Source organism: Kogia breviceps, chromosome 4, assembly GCF_026419965.1.
Source record: "Kogia breviceps isolate mKogBre1 chromosome 4, mKogBre1 haplotype 1, whole genome shotgun sequence".
NCBI classification, from domain to species: Eukaryota; Metazoa; Chordata; class Mammalia; order Artiodactyla; family Physeteridae; genus Kogia; species Kogia breviceps.
This window is the reverse complement of record NC_081313.1, coordinates 65642728-65650827: the sequence shown is the minus strand read 5'-3', so window position 1 is coordinate 65650827 and position 8100 is coordinate 65642728. Positions and strand designations below refer to the sequence as shown.

The 8100-nt window shown below is 39.6% G+C and overlaps 1 non-coding gene across 1 annotated transcript; it reads right to left on the bottom strand.

Moving 5' to 3' along the window:
* Positions 1–7373: 7373 nt before the first annotated feature.
* LOC131756479 (U6 spliceosomal RNA) lies at positions 7374–7480 on the bottom strand. The gene has a single exon (XR_009335655.1). It is a non-coding gene; the product is annotated as a U6 spliceosomal RNA (small nuclear RNA).
* Positions 7481–8100: the final 620 nt, after the last annotated feature.

The window sequence follows — 8100 nt, the reverse complement described above, 5'->3', positions numbered from 1 at the left end:
GATCTATGACCTGCTTCTTTTGACATTTTATCCCCTGCTGCCTGCCTTACATCTAGCGTTAGGTTTAGCCACTTATCTTCAGTAACTGGTTTTCTGCTACTCTGCTGTGCCATTGTTCACAGACCTAACATTTCATGGACTTTTATGTCAATGACTCCTTAATACTATATGAAGTTACCCTGTATTCTTTAGAGTGTGCTTTGTCCCACCGTTGTTAAACCCTGCAGAAGGTTACTGTTTATCACAAATCATTGAAGCCAAGGCCAATACATTGTGAACTCTTCCTTGAATTTCCAGAAAATCTGCATGAGTGTAAAGTTAAAACAAAAAAGAAACATGACCAGCCTGAAAATGACTGCAAAACCCTCAAAGCTTCTGGCTCTTGGCCAGAATTTATTGTATAGGAAACCTCAAATTTCCCCCTGTTTTTCCTTGCCTTTCCTGGGTTTCAGATTGCAGGACCATTATAATGTCACCACACAGAGCTCATGGCAGGTTAGTTAGATGAAGCTACTTAAATCCTGACAATTTCACTTTACACTTAACATCTTCAATCTTAGATCCTTCTCTTCCCACACTTCGCCTCCTCCTTCCTGTTTTTCTACAATTCCTCCCCTACCAATACATTCCCCTTAGGGAGACCAAGAAGGAAAAAAAAACCAAACAAACAAACCCTGACCTGTAAGAAACAACGTCTTAGGGTTTTCTCACTAATCTACATTGAAGGGAAAAAAGAAATCAACAGAACACCTTCTCCATTCTTTTAAATCCTCCCATACTACTGGGATTGGACTGATTTACAACTGAAAAGCCTTCATAGAATGCTCAGAAACTCTGTGAACAGGAGTAGGAGAATTTTGATACATTAAGAACAAATGTTAACAGTCAAGGCATTCCAAGATTGTTCTGCTCTCTTTCTCCAGGAGAATTTCCGTTGAGGTGTCTTTAAAAGAAACAATTGGATGTGTAACATTTCTGACCCTTGACCTCTTGGGTTTGGGGTGTTTTGAAGGAGGGGGAGCAGTGCTAAGGCTTTTATAGTCACTTTCCACAATGAGCCTCTTCTTTAACCATAAAGGGGTACCTCCTGCAGCTAACACGGAAAAAAACTAATCTTTGGAAAGCAAACACCTTGGAAAGAAAAGCTGTAAAGGCTGTAATTAATTCATGTTGTTTGTTGTAATCTGAGCGGGAGCTAACTGAACACTGTATACGTGTGTGTCTGTGTGTGTCTGTGTGTGTATGTGTCTACAAGAGAAGGATTGGGTAGAATGTAGCCCCCTCCTTTTTTAAGAGGAGTTAAAATGAATCATAGGAAGAATTTTTACACTCCCAGAAAAGATTAATTTCGGAAACATTTCTTTGACACATTGCTCATAATTAAAGTAATACTTCATTTTCTCTGTTTTCTTTAAGTAAAAACTTGTGGCTTTATTTAACCTTCCATCAATTAACTCGTTCAAAAGAAAATAACCTTGAGTCCTGTAAACACACACTTAATTCTCTATTGGTGGAGAAAGAGAAGCAATGACTTTCCCTCCACTGCAGGGATCCAGCATTATTGCAGCTCCAAAGTCTGTTGCCCTGTGTGCACCAACCTCCAGTTTCCTGCTCTCACTGGCAGAGGGTTTGACTTTGAAGTTCTCTTCCACATTTCACCAATGCCCACGGCCATATAATTCTATCAGAACCACGCTGATAGAAACGTTTGCACCAGAACAGTCTTAACAAATATGTCTTGAATTCCTTCATGCTAGGAACTGAGGGCATGATAGTGAGCAAAATAAACATGATTATTTCTTTTAAGGGGCTTATAAACTGGTGGGGAAGAGGGAAATTAACCAAGTAATCCAAATAATGATGAGTAGTAAAAATGCATTACAAAGCAAACTACCAAGTGCTATGAGAGTGCCTCATTAGGGGAACTGATTGATCTATATCTATCTATCTATCTATCTATCTATCTATCTATTTACATGGTAATGAGGTGTTGGGGGGAGTTTGTAAGATCTGAAAAGTTCTTCCTGAAGAAATGTGTGAACTAAGATCCAAAGGATGACTGGTATATTCATACAATGGGATTCAATATAGCAGCTAAAAATAAATGAGCAAAAACAACATGTATCAGAATGGATGGCCCTCTAAATCATATTGCTTGGGGAAAAAAAAAATCTCTCCTTGAGTGTGGGTGGGTCAGATGTAATCAGATGACCCCTATTAATAGAGATTCTAGAAGACAGAGAGACACATCAGAGAGATTTTCCTGGTGGATTCGAAAACAAACTGCTGCTGTGGAGAGACCACATGTCAGGCAAGTGCAGGTGGCCTCTGGAAGCTGAGTGTGATCCCCAACCACAAGCCAGCAAGAAAACAGGGACTTTACAACCACAAGGAATGGAATTCTGCCAACAACTGGTGAGCTTGGGAGAGGACCCGAGCCTCAGAGGAGCTCACAGCCCCAGGTGACTCTTGATTTCAGTCTTGTAAGGCCCTGAACAGAGCATCCAGTTACATTGTGCCAAAATTCCTGACCCACAGAAACTGAGATGATAACTTTGTGTTGTAGTAAGCCTCTAAGTTTGTGGTGATTTGTTATGCAGTGAAAGAAAATAAGTACAGCGGGCTTCCCTGGTGGCGCAGTGGTTGAGAGTCCACCTGCCGACGCAGGGGACACGGCTTCGTGCCCACGTGAAGATCCCACATGCCGCGGAGTGGCTGGGCCCGTGAGCCATGGCTGCTGGGCCTGCGCGTCCGGAGCCTGTACTCTGCAACGGGAGAGGCCACAACAGTGAGAGGCCCACGTACCGCAAAAAAAAAAAAAGAAAAGAAGTACAGCTACTGAAATAAATGTTAGGCAAACGCACAGGCTCACAAGATGAGGGGCAAGAAGGGGCACAGAGGCCAAGATAGCCTCACATTGTAGAATGAGACGGCGAGGTCTGCATGGCTGATGTGAATTGCCCGGGGATGAGCATCTATTTAGTGACACGGGCTCACTAGAGTCCAGGAAGAAGACTGAGGACAGAACAACACGTGAGCAAGATATTGTAGAGGGGAAGGGAAGAAAAATAAGGTAGTGATTCTAGATTATTCTACCTTAGTGTCCAAGTTAAATATACAAAGAGGTAAGTGGAGTGATAAAGCAGATCTGGTTTCCAGGACCACATCGCCACTTAGTTGTTATATGGTCTTAGATAATTTGTTTCACCTTTATACGTTTCAGTTTCTTCATCTCTAAAATAATGCTAACTAGTGTGCTTATCTCATAATTACTGTGAAGTTTAAATGCCGTAATGTACTTGGAGTGCTTAACATAGAGCCTGACATAGACAAAACACTTGTTATTGTTAGCTGTTAATATCACTATTGCTAGCAGTGTCATCATCATTATCAATGTTACTATTATTTATTTTTATCATCTGAAGTATAACCTTAAGAATAGAGCTTAACCTTAACTACATCCTAAGGAAATGGGATACTATGTATAACTAAACACTCCCTCTGCTTTATTAATGCCCTGTGAATGGGTTAAAGCATTTTAGAAAAATTTTACTAATTTTTTTTTTTTTTTTTTTTTTTTTTTTTTTTTGCGGTACGCGGGCCTCTCACTGCCGTGGCCTCTCCCGCTGCGGAGCACAGGCTCCGGACGCGCAGGCCCAGCGGCCATGGCTCACGGGCCCAGCCGCTCCGCGGCATGTGGGATCCTCCTGGACCAGGGCACGAACCCGTGTCTCCCGCATCGGCAGGCGGACTCTCAACCACTGCGCCACCAGGGAAGCCCACTAATGTTTTTAATCTATCAGAGATTACTATATTTATTCAGATAATTCAATCAGAAATCCTCGATTTTACCTTCTGACCATGACTTTCTGTGCTTCCTTCCAGCTCACCTATTGTGTTAGTCAGGGTTCTCCAGAGAAACCAAATTGACAGAACCTGCATACATAGATAGATAGATAGATAGATAGATAGATAGATAGATAGATAGGTATGAGAGAGAGAGAGATTTTATGGAACTGGCTCATGTAATTATGGAGATTGGCAAGTCTAAAATCTTCAGGGTAGGCTGGCAGATTTAAGACCCAGGGCAGAGCTAATGTTGCAATTCAAGTCCAAAGGCCTCCAACTGCTCTGATGAGGCTGACAGATATTACAGAGGGCAATCTGCTTTACTCAAATCTGCTTTACTTAAATTTACCAATGTAAATGTTAATGCCATCCAAAAACACTCTCACAGAAACATCTAGAATAACGTTTGACCAAATATCTGGGCATCGTGTGCCAGTCAAATAGACACATAAAATTAACCATCAAACCTACTCTGTATGCCCACTCCATCTATGGTTTGACCTTGTCAAGAAGTCCAATCCATTGATCCTACCACTTTCAAACTCTCATCACCCCCCTTTTGTCCACCCTTCACTCCTTGCTCAGATTAATCACTCACTGTAAAAACCCTGAACTCCTTTATCTCTTTCATTGTTTAAATTCCAGAATCTACCTACTTTGTGCTAGATCAATATGTTCTATTGACTTTTCATCAGTAACACTGAATGCAAGAAAATAGTGAAACAATTTCTTCAAGATTTCTGTGGGAAAATAATTTTGAATCAAGAATGCAAACTAATACTAAGACCTATAAGGAGTCATGAAGTTTACCACCCACAGAATTTCTCAGAAAGAATTTCTAGAGGATAGGTTACAGCAAAATAAAAAAATGAGTATAAGAAAAACTATGAGTTAAAAAAATAATAATTGAGCAAGGAAAACTATAGAACTTATAGTTAAGTGTAAATAGTATTTGATTACTTTAGAAAAGAATAATTGGCAATTAAAATTCCAGATATTCTCAAGAAAGAAGTGAGAAGAAGAAAGGAAATATTGTATTTACGTGTACGTGTTTGTATAGACTATAATTATTAATTCACTCTAGCTGTTGTTCAACAAACATAAATAGTATCCTTTTATCTTTTATTCTAAGGGAAACATGATAACTGAAGTGGAAAAATTTATAGCAATTATGTTTAGATAATTCAAGCCAAAACAAAACCAAAAATCTTTTTGGTTTTGCATTTTCTGAATACCTCAAGTCAAAGGTAACTTTGGATTTCTCTTTACTTTCTTTTAATTATCCCCATGGAATTTTCTCAGTTTCCCACATCATTTGGCAAAGACAAAGACTTTACATTTTAAGCGTATTTATAACAAGATGCTGTGGCTTTGGTTCACATTTAACTTGACCCTCTGGCCTGCACTGCTTTGCATTTCAATCTTCACCCACCACACCCTTGCCAATTTAATTTCAAATTATTTTTAATTGAGACTGAACACTTTACAAATTTGGGGTGTCGTGAATATAATTTATGGGGACCAGCTGGAGAGCCAAAACTTCCATCAGATTGTAAATGTTAATGGGAATACCTAGATGTAAATGATTGATAGCTTAATTGGACCCATCTAATTGATTGTTTTTCACAGAAATACCTCTACTTCTTGAAGTTGAGACTGTCACCCTTCATTTCCAGAAAAGGAGAAAAATGTGTTAAATAGCACTTACCTTCTTTGAATGGTGTGTTTTCTGTGATTTCTATTATTTATTGTAAAAACTCAATTTCTGACCTCCCTATTACATTGTTAGTTTTATCAACTAATTATTGATGTGTTTTTATAATAATATCTGAAAGCAATTTTTAAAGTTGTGTTTAAATTGTATCAGGTTTTGTCATGAGATTTCTCATATGACTGTTAGAAAATGACTTAGAAAAATAATTGATCAGCTTAGCGTCTCTCTTCATGTACAGCTGTTTCTAAACCCTGTGGCTGAATCCAGAGATCAAAGATTACACTCATTCTGGTTTTCAGATTGGATGGGTACTGAAAGGAAGAGCAGTGCTTTTGTGAATATCCAGCCATTCTACAAGTGCTGCCTCTGACTTCTAACTGACTCTGAAATGAGAGTCAAGGGAACATTTTGGCCTGGGGCAGGACAGGGGAGAAGAAAGAGACAATCCTTACCCCTCCCACCACTGCCTCCCCCTGTGCTCATGCCCTTGTTTCTGCTGAGAACTCGCTGTTTATGACAGCTGCTCACACTTGAATCTTGAAGACTAAAGCTAAAGGATTCTGCTGGGCATTCCAGAATAGATCATTATTTGCCTTGATGTCCTATAAGAAAGTCCCTTTCAGCAAGATATCTCTTGCTGACGATCAGGCTATTGTATATGGTACTGAAAAACCTTGCCTTAGGAGTCAGAATCCTAGATATTAGTCTCAGACCTCCTCTGGCTAATCTAATCCCTGAGCTACTTTTTAAAAGCCTAGACCAGCAATAGACATTTTTAATGCTACACGTGTAATTTATGGGTACTAGAAGGAGACAGCCAAAACCCCCCTTTCGTCTAATTTTTTAATATTAATGAAAAAAGGCTAGAATTAAATTATTTACTTGACACTACTTGGTTCACTCTCATAGGCCTAATTATCTCCTCAATTCCTCTTCTCAGCTTCACTTGCTGTGGTGCTTTCAGCTGTCTGCACAGGGTAGCCTGTTTCTGCTCCTGGGCCCAGAAAATTCAATCACAGAGCCAGGGAGAACCACCTGCTTTCATGCATGAGATGCATTATAATTTAAAGTATTGTGAGGGCTTCCCTGGTGGCGCAGTGGTTGAGAGTATGCCTGCCGATGCACGGGACGCGGGTTCGTGCCCCGGTCCAGGAAGATCCCACATGCCGCGGAGCGGCTGGGCCCGTGAGCCATGGCCGCTGAGCCTGCGCGTCCGGAGCCTGTGCTCCGCAGCGGGAGAGGCCACAACAGTGAGAGGCCCGCGTATAGAAAAAAAATAATAATAAAGTATTGTGAAATGAAGAAAGTTAAACCTATGTTCTACTGTAATTAAAAGAAAAAAATTAAAATCTAATGGAAATATTTTGAGTGTTTTGTGTTACTGTACTAATATAGCATCTCTCTAAAGCTGACCATTAGTACCCAGGAAACAAATGAGGAAATAATTATCGTTATTACTTACTAGGTAAAATCTCAACTTAGGATCACAGACATGGTTACTGCATTAGATCATCATATTTTGATTAATCTCTCTCACCAACCAGACTCTAAGCCCCTGGATGGCAGTTCCATCCCAGCGTGTACCAACCAGTTTGAGGACTGATGACATATGAACCATCATAGAAGATTTTGAAAACACAGAAAATATTCTTTAGTGATAATAAAGGGCAAGAAATGAAAAACTGTTTTATAAAAATAAAAATAAATAATCTCAAGTGGCATGTAGAAATTAAGACTGCATTTTCTTTTTTTTTTTAAGTTTGGGTGATATGTATGTAATGACCAGTGGGACTGCTTTTTTTTTTTTCTTTTTAATATGGAATGCTCCACAAATTTGCATGCCATTCTTGCACTGTGGCCATGCTAATTGCCTTTGTTTCCTTCCAATTTTAGTATATGTGCTGCCAAAGCGAGCACAGTGGGACCTTTATTTCAACTCAGTGCCTGGCACAGAATGGGCCATCAGTACATGCAGTTTTAATTAATGAAGATGGTTGATACACTGATACTCACTTGGCGTAAGGCTTAGTATATTCTCATCACCCTATAAAATATAAGTCAACTATCAAACTTCTCTTGGTTTTAGTTTTATTTTTGGTCACAATATGTTATAGGTAAACTGATCTTTTTTTTAAAAAAAGTAAAATCTGAATCACAAGGTAAATAATAGAATGGAAAGATTTGTACCAATTTCCAAACCCTATTGAAGGAGCAGGGTGCAGGGTTCATAGGCAGAACCAGTGCTGGCTCACAGAAGACATCTTCCAGGGACCTCTTTATTTTCCCTTCACCTCCTCTCTTTTCTTCTCCCTCTTGTGTGATGAGCCTAGTAATTGAGGACATTTCTATGTATAAAAATAAGCTAATCATTTTGGGAATCAAAATATCTTTAAAACTGCAAGATGAGCAGATCTGAGCTTTGCTAAGTCCGTCCACAGGTCAGCCACTAAATACTGTCCACAAACTTATAGCCAGATGAGAAATGCAGGCTAGAAGGGACAATTTAGGGGACTGGGAAGGGAAATCAAGGACTTTTG